Source organism: Pan troglodytes, chromosome 4 (genome assembly GCF_028858775.2).
Source record: "Pan troglodytes isolate AG18354 chromosome 4, NHGRI_mPanTro3-v2.0_pri, whole genome shotgun sequence".
NCBI lineage: Eukaryota > Metazoa > Chordata > Mammalia > Primates > Hominidae > Pan > Pan troglodytes.
The window spans coordinates 24,890,614-24,911,013 of NC_072402.2; the positions used below are offsets into that span (position 1 = coordinate 24,890,614).

A 20,400-nucleotide genomic window follows, 5' to 3' on the forward strand; every position below is an offset into this window, starting at 1 on the left:
GATAGCAAATTTCAATAAAATCATTTCAAATTGGAGAAAATAATCCCATTTGGAAACTTCTGTTACCTGTTCAAACAACAATGGTATTGAACATGTATTTTTTTTTTTTTTTTGAGATGGAGTCTTGCACTAGAGTTAGGCCAGGCGCAGTGGCTCACACCTGTAATCTCAGCACTTTGGGAGGCTGAGGGGGTGGAGCCCGGGCTGGAGTGCAGTGGCGTGATCTCAGCTCACTGCAACCTTTGCCTCCTGGGTTCAAGCGATTCTCCTGCCTCAGACTCCCAAGTAGCTGGGATTACAAGCACCCGCCACCAGGCCTGGCTAATTTTTTGTGATTTTAGTAGAAATGGGGCTTCACTATGCTGTCCAGGCTGGTCTTGAACCCCTGACCTCGTGATTCTCCTGCCTTGGACTCCCAAAGTGCTGGGATTACAGGCGTGAGCCACCACGCCCGGCCTGAATATCTATTTTATGTCCACCAGTGGTATAGGGTGATGAGATATGAGAGAGAAAATTAAGAGTTTTTTGCCTTCAAAGAATTTATAATCTAGTTCTTCCTGACTGTTTCATTTCAGGGTGGCCAATACAAGCTTTAGATGCTTCTTGATACCTTTATTTAAAGAACCAAATTTTGTCAGAATCACTCAACTCATCAGGCACCGTGGCTGACACCTATAATCCCAACACTTTGGAAGGCTGAAGTCGGAGGATCAATTGAACCCAGGAGTTCAAGACCAGCCTGGACAATATAGCAAGACCCTGTCTCCACAAAAGAATTTAAAAACTAGCTGGGCTTGGTGGCATGCACCTGTAGTCCCAGCTACATGGGAAGCCAAGGTGGGAGGATTGCTTGAGCCCGAGAGGTTAAGGCTGCAGTGGGCCACGATTGTGCCACTACGCTTCAGCCTGGGCAACAGAGTGAGACCCCACCCCCACCCTGCCCCCCTAAATAAAGAGAAAAAAAATCGCTCATCTCTTTTGGAGGGTACCAAGAAGCAAATGAATGATAGTGAAAATATATAGTGCAAACAGTCCTTATTTTCTTCAGTTGGTGATGATTCAATGACCTGTTAGAAAGATCTCAGTGTAGAAAAGCCCTTGACTAGTCAGGTGATCTTTGTGAACTCCTTCACCCTCAGAAAGGAAAAATAATATTGGTTCTGCCTCCTGGCACTGGCAAGAAACACATGAATGCCTGTGCAAGTGCATATCAAGGACTGCAATGTCATTTATCAACAGATTTCCAAAGCAGCAAAGAGCAAGCATTTAAACCATGCAATTGAATTTTAGGAAAAACGCTCAAAAATAAAATTTGACTAATTATTCAACCTTATTAGGCATTCTGCCCGATCATCTTTCTTTTTTCCTACACAGCGCAAAACACTTATTTGTGGTATTCATTAGAAGGAAAAAATAATAATCATTGTTATTGTGCCAAATTTTTGGTAAAAATTAGTTAAAAGCTTATCAACCTACTAGATTTTTTTATCTAGTCTTGCCTTATGGTAATTATGCTGAAATATCAATTGCACAATCATTTATTGTGCAAGGTCAAGGTACAATTCACTGTATTAGACACGGAAAGAAATACATGAATATAAATATTAACCTATTTTTGATGTCCAGATACTTATAACCTAGCAGAGATAACTCTTTTTTTTTTTTTTTTTTTTTTTTCTGAGACAGAGTTTTGCTCTTGTCGCCCAGGCTGGAGTGCAGTGACACCATCTTGGCTCACTGCAACCTCCGCCTCCTGAGTTCAAGCAATTCTCCTGCTTCAGCCTCCTGAGTAGCTAGGATTACAGGCACCTGCCACACGCCCAGCTGATTTTTGTATTTTTAGTAGAGACAGGGTTTCGCCGTATTGGCCAGGCTGGTCTTGAACTCCCATCCTCAGGTGATCCACCCACCTTGGCCTCCCAAAGTGCTGGGATTACAGGCGTGAGCCTATAAATAGGAGATTGTGCTGAAAGTGTTTATAAGATGCAGTTGGACACCTCTCACCCCAGAGCTCTTCCTCTACTCTGTATAGTGGATCAAGTGTAGGCCCAACAAGGACAAAATATTGCAGGTTTATTCAAAAGAGGGTATTGGAAATGGAAGACACTAGGCAACATCAAAGCTAGGGGCTACTCTGAAAAGAACAGTGGAATTAAGTGATTTTTAACATATATTCTAAGAGCAGTCAGCTTGTCTTCCTATCCTTAGTTCCCAGAATGTTTGCTTCCAGCTTCTACTCTCTCTAGGCTGAAGAGTGGAAAAGTCATCTCTGGGGAACCTGATGAGACAAGACCTAAAGATCCTGATATCAGAGTTCCTTCAAAGAAATGGGCCACGCATATCACCCACCAAGAGCAAAGGACCATCTAAATGTAGTGCATCCAGAAGATGCTCAGAGCTCTCTATTTGCTTTCTAGTCACCTGCTCTTAGGGAATCCAAGGTCATTCAACATCTGAGAGGATCCACTTATGTGAAAGACAGAGAGGGCAACAAGTAGATTAAAACAACATTGAAGGGATGGATACAGGCAGGAGGAGAAAAGGGAAATACTTTCATATCTCTGATAGAGAAGAGAGAATGCTGTATCCATAAAAGTGAACAGTTTGATGATCTATCTATCATCTATCTATCTATCTATCATCATCTATCTCTCTCTCTATCTATCATCTATTTATCTGTCTCTAAAAAGAGTAAGAAAGACATCTTTAATATTCAAATCACGAGAATATATATTAAAAAAATACCCAATAGAAGAGTTGAAGGCCGGGCGTAGTGGCTCACGCTTGTAATTCCAGCACTTCGGGAGGCCGAGGAGGGTGGATCACTTGAGGCCAGGAGTTCGAGACCAGCCTGGCCAACATGGTAAACCCCCATCTCTACAAAAAAAAAAATACAAAAGTCAGCTGGGCATGGTAGCACATGTGTGTGCAATCCCAGCTACTTGGGAGGCTAAGGTGAGAGGATCACCTGAGCCTGGGAGGTCAAGATTACTAAATTATGCTTGTGCCACTACACTCCAGCTTGGGTAACAGAGTGAAACTTTGTCTCAAAAAAAAAAAAAAAAGAGAGAGAGAAAGATAATTATATAAATTGAGGACATCTCTCACAAGGTAGAGTGAAAAGACAATGAGAAGGATAATTACATAGAGAAAAGATTTAGAGGACTAAAGGACCAGTGCAAGAAGTTCAATATCTGCGTAACAGGTATTTCAGATGGTAAAAGGAATCTGAGGATTTTTTTTAAGAAGAAGAAAAAAATTCATAAAAGGAGATAAGAGAAAATGGATAGAAGAAAATAATCAAATAAGTAAATCAAGAACATTTGTCGGAACTGAAGGATATGAATTTCTACATTAAAAGGGGACTACCAAGGGCCCCAAGCAGTAATTCTAATTGTTTCAGTGGAATTTTAAAAATTGCTTTTATAGAGACAGGGTCTCACTATGTTGTCCAGGCTGGTCTTGAACTTATGGGCTGAAATGATCCTCCCACCCTGTCCTCCCAAAGTGCTGGGATTATAGGCACGAGTCACCATGTCTGGCCTCAGTGGGATTTTTTTTTTTTTTGAGGTTGGGAGAGAGTTTTTTGGTCATATTTTCTTTTCTTGTTTGAGACAGGGTCTCACTTTGTTGCCCAGGCTGGAGTGCAGTGGTGCAATCACGGTTCACTGCAGCCTTGACCTCCCAGGCTCAAGCAATCCTTCTGCTTCAGCCTCCCAAGTAGCTGGGACTACAGGCATGCACCACCACACCTGGCTAATTAAAAAAAATTTTTTTTTTTTTGTAGAGACGGATTTCACTATGCTGCCCAGGCTACTTTTGACCTCTTGGGCTCAAGTGATCCTCCTGCATTAGCCCCCTAAAGTGTTGGGATTACAGGCATGAGCCACCATGACCTGCCATGTCTTAACTTCTAAATAATATGCTTATATAGCTGCTTCGTGAGTTTTCAGCTTTAGATGTCATCTATTGTGTTAGTCCATTTTCACATTGCTATAAAGAACTCCCCTGAGACTGGGTAATTTACAAAGGAAAAGTTTCAATTGACTCACAGTTCCACATGGCTGGAGAGACCTCAGGAAACACAATCATGGTGGAAGGGAAAGCAGGCATCTTCTCCACAAGTTGGCAGGAAAGAGAAGAGTGAGGAGGAACTTCCAAACACTTAAAAACCATAGATATTGTGAGAATTCACTCACTATCACTGGAACAGCATGGGGGAAACCGCCCCCAGGATCTAATCACCTCCCTCCCTCAACACGTGGGGATTACAATTGGAAATGAGATTGGATGGGGACACAGAGCCAAACCATATCATCTATTGACTTCCTATTTTAGGATGAGCATTATTTACTCATTACTTTCTTCCTATGTATCTATTCTTCTCATCTTACCATTCACCTCGTATAATTATGTTTTAATTTTGGCTAAACCAGTATTCACAATTTACATTATTATGACTACATAAAAGCTGTTCACAGCTGAGACATGTAGCATTTTATAATTTCTCTTTTTGCTTCCGATATAATCTTTTGCTTTCCTCTAAGTTAATCTTTGTCTTGTTTCTTCATTTGTGAAATTTGAAAGTTTAAGAATCGACCTATTTTCACTCACAATTCAAATACTGTCATTAAGAAATGATCTCCTTCCTTTGATCTGCTCTCCTGTCTTCTGAGCCACTTCATTCTCAGGCAGGCATTCCTAGCAAGCAGGCAAGAAGCAACTTCAAGCTTACATGCTAGCAGTTTAGAAACCTCAGCAGATAAAGGGAGACTTTTCTCAATAGCTCCAGGAAGAAAACCAATCAGGATGTGCTACTCTTTTCGCTTTTCAGAGTCCCACTCTAGCCAGAGGATGGTGTAGGTTTTATGTCAGCCTTTAGGACTGAGAATGATGGAAGGAGTCTGAGCAAACAAAAAAAGACTGGAAGAATATTATGTATTTTACGTCAGTATCTGTAACTATATTATAGCTCAAACTCAAAAAGGTGTTAGAACTGTACAGGCTAGAAGGGAATAAGAGTTCATTTAGTCCATTCTTCTGATTTAATCAGGGTCATAACCAAAGTATTCCAGATTTAACATTCAAAATTTATTGATGTTGACCTCTATAAATGATGCATTTTGGTGGAAGAAACTCTATATAATTCAATTTTTCAAGTTTAAAATGGCCCAGTGGGCTGGGCATGGTGGCTCACACCTGTAATCCCAGCACTTTGGGAGGCAGAGGCAGGAGAATTGCTTGAGCTCCGGAGTTTGAGACCAGCCTGGGCAACATAACAAGACTCTGTCTTTACCAAAAAAAAAAAAAAAAAAAAGGCCTAGAGGATAATGGCCTAGTATTATGATTTTAGGGCTAATTCAAAAAATTTGTATGGGTGCTCAAAGGGCAGAAATTTATACATAAATCAAAATTAAGATGATACGAATTTATGGTTTCTATTCTTTTATGGCTGTACTATCTTATGTACTCTATGAAGACACTAGCAACTTTAAAAAAGCATCTTTTGGCCTGGCGAGGTGGCTCATGCCTGTGATCCCAGCACTTTGGGAGGCCGAGGCGGGCGGATCACTTGAGGTCAGGAGTTCGAGATTAGCCTAGCCAACATGGTAAAACCCTGTCTCTACTAAAAATAAAAAAAGTAGCCAGCATGGTGGTGCGCACCTGTAGTCCCAGCTACTTGGGAAGCTGTGGTGGGAGGATCACTTGAGCCAAGGAGTTTGAAGTTACAGTGAGCCATGATCATGCCTTGCACTTTAGGCTAGGTGATAGAGTGAGACCCTGTCTCAAAAAAACAATATTACAGTATATATTAAGTATAATAAAAGTACAGAGAATAACATAAGAAACATTCATGTACCCATCATTTAACCTTTTGACATATTTGGTAACTTTTTTAAAAATTACTTTTAAATTATGTTATAGACTTTTTTTTCCTCTTTTTTTTTTTTTTTTTTTTTTTGAAAAGGAGTCTCACTCTGTTTCTCTGTCTCCTAGGCTGGAGTGCAGTGGCGCAATCTCCACTCACTGCATCACTACAACCTCCACCTCCCAGGTTCAAGCGATTCTCCCACCTCAACCTCACCAGTAGCTGGGATTACGGGTGCTGACCACCATGCCCAGCTAATTTTTGTATTTTTAGTAGAGACAGGTTTCACCATGTTGGCCAGGCAGGTCTCGAACTCCTGACCTCAAGTGATCCACCTGCCTCGGCCTCCCAGAGTGCTGGGATTACAAGCGTGAGCCACCACGCCCAGCCTATAGACAGTTTTAATAGTGTATAGAACATACCTATAATAGCTTAAGGAATAAGATGAATGTGCATGTACTCTTTAGCAAACTTTAAAAAATAGAACATTCCTTCTATCTTAGGAGGCTTCTGTGTTTCCCTCTCTAATGGTTGACAGTTTGACTGAATATAGAATTCTAAGTTGGAAATAATTTTACCTCAGAAGTTTTAAAGACATTGTTCCGGTCAGGCGTGGTGGCTCACACCTGTAATCCCAGCACTTTGGGAGCCCGAGGCAGGAGGATTGCTTAAGCTCAGGAGCTCAAAAATCGGCCTGGGCACACAACAAGACTGTCTCTATTAAAAAAAAAAAAAAAAAGAAGAAGAAGAAGAGACATTGTTCCATTATCTTCTGGCTTCCCATTTTGCTGTTCAAGCACCTGATGCCATTTTGATTCCTTTTCCTTTGTATATAACCTACTTTTCCCTTCTATGGAAACTTTTGCCTCCAGGGTTCTGACATTTCACAACGATGTACCTTGGCATGAATTTATTTTTATCAATGTGCCAAGCACACTCTATGAGTCCTTTCAATGTGGAAATTCATGAGCTTCTGCCCTGCGCAATGTTATTAGATTACTTTTTTGATGATTTTTCTCCAGAACATTTTCTATGTTCTCTACTATTATTTCAGGGTAGACATGATGGGTTGATGTCCTAACTTTCTTTCATTTTTCTCTCTTATCTCTTTGCCTTTTTGCTCTACTTTCTGGGAGATTTTCTCAACTTTATCTTCATGCCCTTCCAACTTCTCATTTCTATCATATTTATATATTTATTCTTTCTTTTGTTTTTTGAGACAGGGTCTTGCACTGTTGCCCAGGCTGGAGTGCCATAGTGTGATCTTGGCTCACTGCAGCCTTCTCCTTCCAGGTCAAAAGTGATCCTCCCATCTCAGCCTCCCAAGTAGCTGGGACCACAGGCATGAGCCACCACTCCTGGCTAATTTTTGTATTTTTGGTAGAGATGAGGTTTTACCATGTTGCCCAGGCTGGTCTTGAACTCCTGACCTCAAGTGATCTACCCACTTCCACCTCCCAAAGTACTGCGATTACAGGTGTGAGCCATCATGCCCTGCCCATATTTATAATTTCTAATAGCTCCTTTATTCCTGTCTTTTTAACAAAGTATCCTATTCTTTTATGGCTGCTCTATATTATCTCTCTGAAGATATAAGAAACTTAAAAATTATTTTTCTTCTCTTTGCACGGTCTCCGTTTCCTTGAGAACATTTTTTTTTCTCGTTTCTTTGTTTTGGTTTCTCTTTCACATATTCCTCAGTATTTCATAGTGATCCTTGGCCGCCTGCTCTCACTAAAAATGGGGCATTAAAGAGATCATTTGGGTTGGGCATGGTGGCTCATGCCAACACTTTGGGAGGCTGAGGTGGGTGGATCACTTGAGGCCAGGAGTTCAAGACCAGCCTGGGCAACAAGGTAAAACCCCATCTCTACCAAAAATACAAAAATTAGCCAGGTGTAGTGGCTCGTGCCTATTGTCCCAGCTACGAGGGAGGCTGAGGTGGGAGGATCACTTTAGCCCCAAAGGGAGGAGACTGCAGTGGACTGTGATTGTGCCACTGCACTCCAGCCTGTGTGACAGAGTGAAACCCTGTCTCAAAAAAAAAAAAAAGATAATTTAGAGTTCCACGTCCATGTATGGGACTTACTGACCAGGAGATTTATTATGAGATGTTTTGGCTGCAACATTTTATTGGGGAAGCCCTGACTATAGTATATCTTATATTATATATAACGTACATGTTATATATAACATATATAACATATCTAATATAAGATCTATGTATATATATCTTATAGTGCCCATAAGTATTTTTATGAGACCTGGAAGAGAGTCTTCCATTTTCCTGCCTTGCAGGTAAAAACTGGTGGCTAATGTTTCAGTCAGAAGGCTGGTGGAGAAATGGTAGTGTCTCAATCTTTAGTATGTACCCATTTTATTTAATCTGTTTTCAATATGGTAGCCTGCTCTCACAGTGCCCTGTGCCCTCTGGTCAAGAAATACTGTTCTATTCTTTCTAGGTGATGAATCTTCAGTGTTGTGCTGGAGTAAGAAAATGGCAATCCGTTGACTACAAGGAGTTGCCAGACTCTGGGTATATAACTGCTTCTTAAACATTAACTCAATCTTCCTTCTTAAGGCCCAACTTTATTCCCACTTCCAAAATTACCAGACACGATTACTGGGAGCTGTTTGTGGGTTTGGAGGCATACATTGCATTGCTTTTTTAATTCCTCTACAGTCATTGTAGAGTATGAAGCTTCCTGAATTATGTTGAACCCATTTGGTTTCAGATTCCTATTCAAATTTCTCATCCTTTTTGTCCTTGTAGACAAATCTTCCTTTTTGTTTGTCTTGGTGTTCTGCAGTTTAGCTAGGATGGGTTTAAGTGTAGTTTTTGTTTACCTTGCATTGGGTTTCTTATGTTCCTGAATGTGATGATTTGTGTCTTTTATCAATTCCAGAATATTATCAGCCACTTTTTTTTTTTAATTTTTTTAGAGGAAGTCTAGCTCTGTCACCCAGGCTGGAGTGCAGTGGCTCAATCTCATCTCACTGCAACCTCTGCCTCCTGGGTTCAAGCGATTCTTCTGCCTCAGCCTCCTAAGTAGCTGGAACTAGAGGTGTGCACCACCACACCTGGCTAATTTTGCGTATTTTTAGTAGAGACGGGGTTTCACCATGTTCGGGGACTGGTCTCGAACTCCTGACCTTGTGATCTGCCCGCCTCGGCTTTTCAAAGTGCTAGGATTACAGGCATAAGCCACCGTGCCTGGCCAAAAATAACCTCTTTAAACACATTCGACATGCTTATTATCATTTCAGAATCTATGTCTTTGCAGATTTGCTTCTGTTACCATTCTGCTTTCTTTTTGTTTTTGTTTCTCTTGCTCTCCGTGGCTTCTTTTGTTGTTGTTTTGAGATTTTTCCAATCTGTACTCCCGTTCCTTGGAAGTTTATCTGTGAAAGCTCTTTGCGACCTAAATTTAAAACATCTACAAGTTCTTCTATCAGTACCACTTGGAAACACTGCCAACCTAGAACCATTTTAATGTAAATTTTTAGTTTGGGCACTTTGAGCCATAGAGAGAGTGTAAATTCTGACCCTAAGTTCAGGTTGAGGGCCACTTGAGGTTACATATTACCGAGAGAGACCTCTCACCCTCATCCATAGTTAAGACCAAGGAAAGCAAGTTTCTTTACTATTTTCCTTTTTCTTAGTTGCCTCATTAAAGAGAACAAAATTGTTTCCGGTTGGAGGAGGGTCTCAAATAAGAACTGCAATAGTTAATAGGCCCTCATGTTTATCTTTTTTTTTTTTTTTTTTTGAGACAGAGTCCCACTCTGTTGCCCAGGCTGGAGTGCAGTAGGGCGATCTCAGCTCACTGTAACCTGTGTCTCCCAGGTTCAAGCAATTCTCCTGCCTCAACCTCCCAAGTAGCTGGGATTACAGGTGCCCACCACCACACCCTGGCTGTTTTTTGTATTTTTAGTAGAGACGGGGTTTCACCATGTTGGCTAGGCTGGTCTTGAACTCCTGATCTCCCCACCTCGGCCTCCCAAAATGCTGGGATTACAGATGTGAGCCACCACACCTGGCGTATCTTTTATCATTTCTACTAAACCATTAAGTCTGAAGCTTTAGACCCCCTAGAATTTGTAGATTTCAATCCGCTGCATCCCACCTCCACTCCAGGCAGTGGGGATATGGTAAGCTATCTCAGTGGCGTACACAGCAACGTTTAGTTCTTGTTCACATCACAGTTCTTTATGGAATGGTCAGGTCTTCCCAGAGATTCTCTTCCAAGTGGTGGTCGTGTATTTTGGGCGCTTACGTTGCAGAGCTCCAGTACCTGGAACATTTGGCTTTCAAAGGCATTACAGAAGTATCTGTAGGAAGAATTGTAGGACTAAGAAGGATGTTTTCAAGGCAACACTTCTGTTTATGTTTTATTGCCAGATTTTTGCCCCAAACTAAATTTATATGAGGCCAAGAGGCCGTGCATGGTGGTTCATGCCTGTAATCTCAGCACTTTGGGAGATGGAGGCTGGCAGATCACTTGAGGCCAGGAATCCGAGACCAGCCTGGGCAACATGGTGAAACCTCGTCTCTACTAAAATTACAAAAATTAGCAGGGTGTGATGGTGCACACCTGTAGTCTCAGCTACTCAGGAGGCTGAGGCATGAGAATAGCTTGAACCTGGGAGGCGGAGGTTGGAGTGAGCCAAGATTGTGCCACTGCACTGCAGCCTGGGTGACAGAGCAAGACTCCGTCTCAAAAAAAAAAAATAAATAAATAAATAAAATAAAATAAAAATGAATTTATAGGAGGTCAAGAAATATAGTCTTCTTGTGTGCTGAGGAAAAGGAATTGGTGAATACATAGCATTATCTCTGTCACCAAGGAGGGCTCTAGGGACTCTAATGAATTTAGAAAATGTAAATTTGCGAAATGAAATGAAAAAATGAGTAAGAAATCAGTGAAACAGTTTATAACCCATCTATTGCATTTGAATTTATAATATGTCAAATCTGATTCAAACCAGGAGAATTGATTCCCAGATTCCTTGAGCATCCTTGCTCCAAGGCTGTTTTATGTTAATGACATGCTGTGAGCTAGTTTGGGCACCAGTATGGTGATGCTTCGAGAATTATCAGGACAGAAATAAGATGAATTTTCTGGACTTACATTTCTGGGACATATCCACAGATTTTGTTAAGCATTAAAACTCTGACCCCTACTGTTCTTCTATGCTTTTTTCATGAAACCCATTAGCCTAACCCCCAAACATATAGTCCTCTGTCTCACCTTTTAATCTGTACATGTCTTGTTCTCTGTGCTTGGAGTTCTTTATTACTGTTTGCCCTCATGTTAGGCTTGTAATCACCAAAAGTTTATATGTAATCTTTTCTCAGAAGTCTTTTTGGAGTCCCCCAAAAAGAATTGCTTGTGTTTTCTATGTGTTTTCAAATATCATTGTTGGTTTTACTTATTTATATGGTTGTGGTCTTCATCACACTGCCTTATTCCCTAAAACACAGTTATACTCATAATTAGGGTGTGATCACATTGGAAGTAAAGATTGAGTCTTTTTGTGTTTTTTCTCCATAATCTAGGATAGTTCTAGACACATAGAAGGTGCTCAATAAATGTCTGCGGCTCAGTGATAACTCTAGCTTAACAGAGTTCTCCATGCACATGGTGAAATTATTCAGTTCAGTCTAGCTGAGGGGATTAACTAACTGCATCGTAGCCCCGCTCCATAATCCACATGATTGTGGTCAGATCACTTTAATTATAAGGGAAGAAGACACAATCTCTACCCTTAATAAACTTTATCTCTAGAAAAGAGATATAAAACACACCCAAGTGTACACACAGATATACAAAGAAGTTACAATTAAATTTAAATGTATGAGTGCTTGTTAAGCAGAAAGGAGGGAAAGACGGAGTGCACTGGGGGAAAAGAAAACCTATGATGTGAGGTGAACATGCACAGGCAACTGTGGCAGTGTACCCAGCCTGGCTGTCCTCATTCACCCCTCAGCTGCATGCTGACGAAACAGTCACTCTGTCTGTTTGGAAGCTAAAACATTTTTAGCAGGCTTGGAGTGCAGACATGACCACATTTAGCTCCTCAATGCTGCTCCTGATTGACAGTCCCTAAAATGGAAAGCTGGAAATTTGGTCATATATGAGTTTAATATCTCATCAGAAAGAATTTAAAAAGCAAAGTGTATTGACCTTTTTTTGTTTTGTTTTGTTTTTGTTTAGTGAATATCATTCTTCTATCATGCAGCTTGAAATAACATGGTGCTAAGCATGGATTTTTCCACCGAATGAGGAAATTCTAATTCTAATTGTTAGTCTCTTTATCAATGATGCCAAGTGGCAAGGAACATCACCATCTTTGGAGACCTAGTGGTGGAGTTAAACTACTACAGGGAAACAACTTTACGTATAGAGGAGTTGAGCTTCCTAGAGGAAAAGGTACATCTGTTTTTTGTTTCTCTTCCTTTTTCCTGATACAACTTAGCAGAGCAGCACAAGTTTGTAGGTGTGGAACCACCACTTTACCCAGCACATGCCCCAGAAAATTACCCAATTTCTGTCTATTCTGCTTCCCTTGGCACCCCTTTTCACCTCCCATTCCAATCCTGTCAGTCTCAATCAACTTTTACTGCTGACTATGGGCCCGGCTGCTGAATGCCTTGACTAGAATCCTGAAGAGTAATCACATCTGTTGTTACAGTTGTAGTGGTGGTGGTGATAGTGGTGGTATGTGTATGTGGCTTAGGTGGGGGACAAGGAATGTTACATGACAGCTTGTTTCCACTCCATGTTCTTCAACAGTAACTATACATCAGAATTTAGTATCTGGAGATTAAAAACAACAACAGCAACAACAGCAACAAAAACTAAGTAATAGAGATGTTCATTTCCAGTAGTGACAAACTAGTAATTCAGACCAAACCTCCTACTGAGTTTTAATAGAAAAGATGGGGGAAAATCCATTTGAAGGTATCTGAAAGCTAAAGAAGTAGGGCATAATTAGTTCACGATTTGGAAAAAATAAAAATCAAGAGACCTTGTGCCTTATGATTGAGGCTGCTTTTCTCCTAGAGACATTTGAAAATTCCAGAAAAGGTATCTGGGGTATAAAAGTCCTTCCCAAGTGGAAGCTTATCAAACTCTTTGCACATAAGGTTGTAACTCCAAAGAACTATAGCCAGGAATAAGGGTGAAGTAGAAGCCAACTGGCTCTCTCAAAGACTGTAGCCCAGTTCCAAATTACTTTTATCACTGAAATTATCTTAAGTGTTTCCAGATTGCTAGAGGTCCCAAATGTCCCAAATGCAAACTTTTTCCTGGGTAAAGTTGACATTATGCTAGACCTCAAATTATGTCAACATATAATTTTTAAAACACAAGTTCTGATGCACAATAGAAAATAACCAAGACTCTAAGAAGACAGAACTTGATGAAAAATAACTAAAAACAGTCTTGCAAACACTCCAAAAATTAGGGTCCTCAAACATTGATTTTAAAAGCTATGCTTTCTTACATTCATAGAGATAAAAGACAAGATTTGGAATTATAGCTGAGAGCTAAAAATATTAAACCATGGTAAACTGAAAAGGGATCAAATAGAAAAGCTAGAATTTGCAAATGCAGTAACTAAAATTAAGAACAAAATATATGGATTTAACAGCAGACTAAACACAATTGAAGACAGAATCTGTGATCTGAATGGTAGGACAGAAGAAAATATGCAGAAAATCATAAATCACAATTAATGGCAGACAAAAAAAAGAGAGAACTGATGAGATTACAGTGAGAAAATATGATATACATGTGGAATCCAAGAAGTAGAGAGAGTGAAATAGGGCAGAAACAATATTTGAGAAAATAATGGCTAAGAATCTTCCAAAGTTGATAAAGAACAATAAGCCTATATTCAATAATTCCTAAGGATAAATAAAAAGAAATTCATACCTAGGCTCATCATTGTAAAACTGATGTAAATAACAATAATAAGGTAAATTTTAAAAGCAGCCAGAAGAGAAAAGACAGATTACTTTCAAGGAAAACAATTTGACATAGTGCTTTTCAAAAGAAATAATGAAAACCAGAAAACAATGGGATGATATTTCCAAAGAACCCAAAGAAGATAACCTATAGTTTATACACAGGGAAAATATCCTCCAAGAATGAAGATGAAATAATGACATTTGTTATTTAAGCAAAAACTGATATAATTGATCTCTAGCAGACCTACAATAAAGAAAATACTTCTTTTGGCAGAAGGAAAATCATTCCTAATGGAAGATCAACTATTCAAGAAAGAAAGAAGAGCAATGAGAAAGGTAAATATGCGGGCATACCTAAATGGAAGTTGACTAAATATACTAATCATCGTATCTTGTGTAATTTAAATATTATTGGAAGACAATTCTTTATAGGCCTCCCTGCATGATTTGTGAGCAAAGGCACTGAAAATTTTGTTTCAGACTATTTTTAATGAATGTTTGTACAGCAAGGAGCTTTGGGGTAGAGATAGTGTCTCCCTCCAAAGCACAGTAAGTTTGTCTGCTCAGGATTTCTCAGTTATTATGCAAATGCACTATGTGCCTGGTATCTACCTGGACCACTCCATGTCACCCCAATGGGCTTTTGGGGGGGTGAGGAGAATTGACACAAACACAAAGCTCACACTTCTTCCTGTGCCATGAGTAATAATGTCCTTTATCTTTGACTCAGGAATGTTGTAGCTTCTGCCTGCATCCCTGAAATTATGGCAGGCTAACTTGCTAGCTTCCAAGTAGAGTAAAATCTCATATCTTTCATAGTTCTTGACAAATATGCATGTAGAATTAAAATAAACAACACTACCATGTAAGCATATATATTTCATTCAAGTGGGGTTTATTAAAGAAATGTAAATTGACTTAACTTTTGAAAATTAACCAATGTAATTCATCACACTTGCAGAATAAAAGAGAAAAATGATTTGATCATCTTAAAAGATGCAGAAATATCTTTTAATAATTTCAATACTCATACATGATTTAAATTCAACTTCTAGCAAATTAGAAATAGATAGACACCAGGTGTGCTATCTATCTAATCCCAGCACTTTGGGAGGCTGAGGCAGGTGGGTTGCTTGAGCTCAAGAGTTCAAGATCAGCCTGGGTAACATGGTGAAACCCCATCTCTACCAAAAATACAAAAAATTAGCTGAGCGTGGCGGCATGCACCTATGGTCCCAGCTACTTAGGAGGCTGAGGTAGGAGGATCACTTGAGCCTAGGAGGTGGAGGTTACAGTGAGCTGAGATCGCACCACTGTACTCCAACCTGGGTGACAGAGATGACGCCATCTCAAAAAAAAGAAAGAAAAAGAAATGGATAAGAACTTTCCTAATCTGCAAAAGGCATCTAAAATGACCCAGAGCAAGCATCAGTTGTATTTACACATCAGCAGCATTTATAAAATACAAGTTTGAAAATATAAAATTCACAACATCATAAAAATTTAAAATGCCTAGAGCCAATCAAGATGTGCAAGGTCTTTTTATTTATTTATTTATTTTTGAGATGGAGTCTTGCTCTGTTGTCCAGGCTGGAGTGCTGTGACGTGATCTCGGCTTACTGCAGCCTCTGCCTCCTGGGTTCAAGTGATTCTCCTGTCTCAGCTTCCCGAGTAGCTGGGACTACAGGCACACACCACCATACCTGGCTAACATTTGTATTTTTAGTGGAGACAGTGTTTCACCATGTTGGTCAGGCTGGTCTTGAATTCCTGACCTCAAGTGATTCATCCACCTCAGCCTCCCAAAGTGCTGGGATTACAGGCCTGAACCACTGCACCTGGTCATGTGCAAGATCCTTATGCATAAATATATAAAATATTATTGAGAGAAGTTTTTATAGGCCTAAATCAACAGAGAGATATGTCATGTTCATGAACTGGAAGACTCAACACTATAAAAATATCATTTTCTCCAAGCTGATTTCTAGACTTCATAAAATCCTAATCAAAATCCCAAAACAGCTTGCATGCATGTGTGTGTGTGCATGTATAACTAAACAAGTTATATGTCGTTGAAGGCCACTATCCACTATCTACTCTCTCTCTGGCTTATACAGGGACTATGATAGGAAAGTCACAGCGTATCTGTGTAATGGCAAAAAAATTGTTTGTTCATATAATTTCATGTGTAATTGATAAGTATGAGATGGACTTAATGTATTGTATAATATTTTGGAGGTTTAAAACGTTGCTATTTCTAAACCTAGTTTACCAGGATTGTTAAAACTCTTATTGTTGGGGATTTTGTGTAAAATTTAAAAATAGTTTATTTTGTGTTATAGTCAAGAAAAACACAATTTTCTCCTTTGACCAAAAAAAAAAAAAAAAACCCAAAGTCATTATAGTTACATATTGCTATGTCTATAAAACTTTTATATTAATCACATGCTGGCCAGCTGATAGAAAACTAGCCTGTATTTCTGTACAGGAATGCCAAGAATAAAATTTCATAAGGCCTTTACTTCTCAATGAAAAATAATAGTCAATTTAGAATATATATTGGGGAATTTACATATTCGGACTTTTTAATTCAAATAAAATTTTAGTTTTTTCCTTTGAGGTAGAAAATTATCATCATTATTAACACTATTAACTGTACCTTGGCAGTTGTCTTGTTTATCAATTAGATTCCAGATCTAAATATCTTATGTCCAATCTCCTCAACTACAACCCCAAAAGCTGCCTTAAACAGTTAAATAAAAATTTTTCACAGACCAAATTCTGTATGACTTGTAGTGGGATGTAAAGAGTTATGTTATATCAATGGTGTGCTGGAGCTTCTGTAAACTGATTAATGAGAACCAGTCATGAGTGTGTCTTTCCAACTCCACATTTAGTGACATCATATTGATAGTTTGAAATCAGGCATGGTAGACAGGAGTAGTTATACCACAGAAATGGGTGAACACAATAAATCGGGGTTTGTTGTTGTTGTTGTTTTACCCTGGAGAGCTGTCTGTTAAACATTACCAGCACACCATTATGTTAGGTGAAGAAAAAAAGAAAAGGAAACATGGAAGTGGTTTTAGTTATAGAAAGGCCATGGAATTTGAAAATGGAGTTCAGAATGACTTGTCAGATTCAGAATTGGAAAATATTAGTCAAAGTTTCATTTATTTATATATGTATTTCTTTAGAGACAGTCTCGCTCTGTCCCCCAGGCTGCAGTGCAGTGGCGCCATCTCAGCTCACTGAAACCTCTGCCTCCCGGGCTTAAGTGATTCTCCTGCCTCAGTCTCCTAAATAGCTGGGACCATAGGTGTGTGTCAACATGCCCAGCTAATTTTTGTATTTTTTGTAGAGATGGGGTTTCGCCATGTTGGTCAGGTTGGTCTGGAACTCCTGACCTCGAGTGATCTGCCCACCTCGGCCTCCTAAAATGCTGGGATTACAGGAGTGAGCCACCATGCCTGGCCGTGTGATCCTATTTTTGATCAAACATTTGAAACCTTTATTTTTACAGACTTCCCCAAATCAAATTCTCAATTTAAGTCTTTTTAACCTTGAACTAACTTTGAGATGTTCCACAGGGTTCCAGAACTTCTCAAATGATCTATTAAAGAAGTATTAAACTGAAGTAGGCTTATTTGATATGTTAAATTATATAAGAAATATTGTCAAATAAGAAATGTTTAACCTTCTTTGAGTTATATTTGTATGGACATCTTATTAATATGTGCTCCAAAATTGTATGAGATTTCAAAAATTATGATGTTATCAGTAATAAGTTTGGTTATTATGTTCCAGTGTTGTACACCACAGAAAAAACCAAATTTCCTTATCAAGTGGGTCACTATGGACGCTCATCAGATTTTGAACCACGGCCATTTTATGTCTTGTTGCCTGCAGTTAATTGCTTTATTCTGATGCTTTTCTGAAAGCCTTTTGCAATCTTAAAGCATTGTATCTTCAAGGAGGTTCATGAAGAGAATGGAACGAATTCTGACAAGTACAGGTTTCTGATAACTGAGATATTATTAAACTGGGTAGGAATTTCTAAAACACAAGTGAAAAAACTGATGGGGTTGGGTGAGGTGGCTCACACCTGTAATCCCAGCACTTTGGGAGGCTAAGGTGGGCCGATCACTTGAGGTCAGGAGTTCATGACCAGCTTGGATGGACAATATGGCGAAACCCCGTCTCCACTGAAAAAATACAAAAATTAGGCTGGTGTGGTAGCGCTGTAATCCCAGCTACTTGGGGAGTTGAGGCACAAGAATTGCTTGAACTCAGGAGGCAGAGGTTGCAGTAAGCCGAGATAGCACCACTGCACTCCAACCTGGGCAACAGAGAGACACTCTGTCTCAAAACAACAAAAACAACAATAACAACAAAACTGATGGGTTTGTGAAGCTGCTAACTAAGATTAAACAGAGCAAAAATTAATTACATTAGACTGAATGAACTGATGAAGAAAACGTATGAGGTTTCATGGCTTTTAAAAATTTGAGCCAATGCTGATTCTTTTCATGTTTTGTTTTTCAAATTTAAGGGATTTCTTTTTCTTTTCAGCTATGTACAGCTTACAGCAATTTGATAAAGTATTCTCTTGTACATAAAAATGGAAACATTTGCTTTTCTTCCCTACTTGATCTCTCCAAAATTCAGAAACTATTAGTGAGTATTCTTATTTTTATGTTAAATATGAGTATTTACATAAGTTCAATAAGAATTTAACTGTATCCTTTAACAAGGTACAGTTGAAATATTGAATATATGACTGAGGCTTTGACTGGAATGTCATATTTGAAAATGAGCATAGAATGCCTGGCTTCAGGAGTTCCCAACCCTTCAGAGAGTGAATAAACAGTTATCACTTCTTGGCAGGCCAGAGAACTTCAAGATATTACATACTGTAGGCAAAGTCTGATATCTGCCTTGGTTTGACTTCCTAGCATAAAGAGGTTTTTAAAAGTCCAATTTGAGTTTCCTTGTGAAAATTTACAGTAAAGCAAATTTAAAAGGAGTGAGCTTATGTGGCTATTCTTGCTGCACTTATGTAAATATCAGGCCAAGTTTGAGGCTAAACTTATTTTACAATCATATTGGTCTTACCATGATTATCTTTAATAAAAATGGGGGTAACTGTAGAGAGAAAAATTATGTTTCAGAAGAAAAGTACAGTACATCTGTTATTTGCTTGTAGCCCTGTTTATTGCCTTTGAATTTTTATGATCTATCTGTAAACTGGATTCCAAATTCTTTCTAGTTTTCTCTAATATCTGGGTACAACTCTTCAACAAAGAATGAGAACTGCTCTGTTCCTGAAACCCTATAGCCAAAGTTTGACAATTCAATATACATTCCAAGGGACAAGTCTCATGCCTGATGTTTGAGCCACACAGATAGTTTGTGAGAATGTCTGATGCCACAACTGAAGATATTCAAACTGCAAATTAGGATAACTCTCTGACTTCATGCTGTGGATAGCTTTTCACAAAACCAGAGGAACAAGACTCCATATCATAGTAAGACTCTTACCCTTCTTATTTTTCTTTAACAATTTTTTTCTTTTATATTTTGTAAAGATGGGGCCTCACCATGTTGCCCAGGCTGGTCTGAAATGCCTGAGCTCAGACAACTCTTACCCTTCTTAATTTTTGGTTATTTATGCTTATCTCTTTCACTTGACAGGATAATGCTGTAGTTAGAATTTCAGTCAGTAGTTTTTGTGAGTAACTTAACAAAGCATTGGATCTGTCACGTCAAATCCATTTTTTTAAAAGAAATGGGGTTTTGCTATGTTGCCCAGGCTGGAGTGCAGTGGCTATTCACAAGCATAATCATGGCACATTACAACCTTGAACTGGGCGCAAGCAATCCTTCCACCTCAGCCTCCTGAGTAGCTGGGAATTTAGGAATGTACCACCATGCCTGGCTCAAACCTAAACCTTTACAGGACTTAAGAGATCTTTGAATGTACCTAACGGGTAACATTAGCAACATTCCTAAAACGATGTTTGTTCACATTGTATTAGTGGTCTCTTTTATAGAGTTAGTATTCTCTGCTTTAATTTGACATTTTCCTGTGTTGCTAGATGATAGAATTGCTGCCTACTATTTACTGAACAAGGAGGAATCTGTGCAGTTGACACTTCCTGTTGCACATAGATAAATACATAGGGTATTGTGGAGACAGTTGCAAAAACTTAATGATCAGCCTACTTGGTTAAAATGGGTAGATCCTCATCTGATTCATTCTTTGATCTATTCAATTTTAGGTGGTTCAATTCATCAAGACCCTGGCTTAGGAGCATACTCCAAACTCTTGGTAATATCTTCCTAATAGTCATACAAATAGTCTGCCTGGTGCATTATTTTTCCTGAAAAGTTTTAACTTTTTGCACACAGCTGTCTGTCAAATATCAAATGGTTTTCCTTCAGTGCAAAGAAATGCATTTTCATGAGAACACTGTAACCTACCAATGACATGTTGAGACTGGAAACCCAGAATGATGGTAACTAAGAGTAGTGTTAATACCTTTCGTTTTGATTT

At 39.1% G+C, this 20,400-nt stretch overlaps 1 long non-coding RNA gene across 2 annotated transcripts in view; it reads left to right on the forward strand.

The window, feature by feature from the left end:
- Window positions 1–20,400, forward strand: part of LOC104006374 (uncharacterized) — an 83,217-nt gene that overhangs the window by 8,217 nt on the left and 54,600 nt on the right. The window contains exons 1-5 of one of the 2 annotated variants that reach the window (XR_010157178.1): window positions 8,122–8,405; window positions 12,088–12,303; window positions 14,119–14,180; window positions 18,417–18,521; window positions 19,114–19,372. This is a non-coding gene — a long non-coding RNA (uncharacterized LOC104006374). Of the gene's footprint in view, window positions 1–8,121; window positions 8,406–12,087; window positions 12,304–14,118; window positions 14,181–18,416; window positions 18,522–19,113; window positions 19,373–20,400 lie in introns of those variants that run through there. The other variant, XR_008548217.2, reaches the window with a different exon arrangement.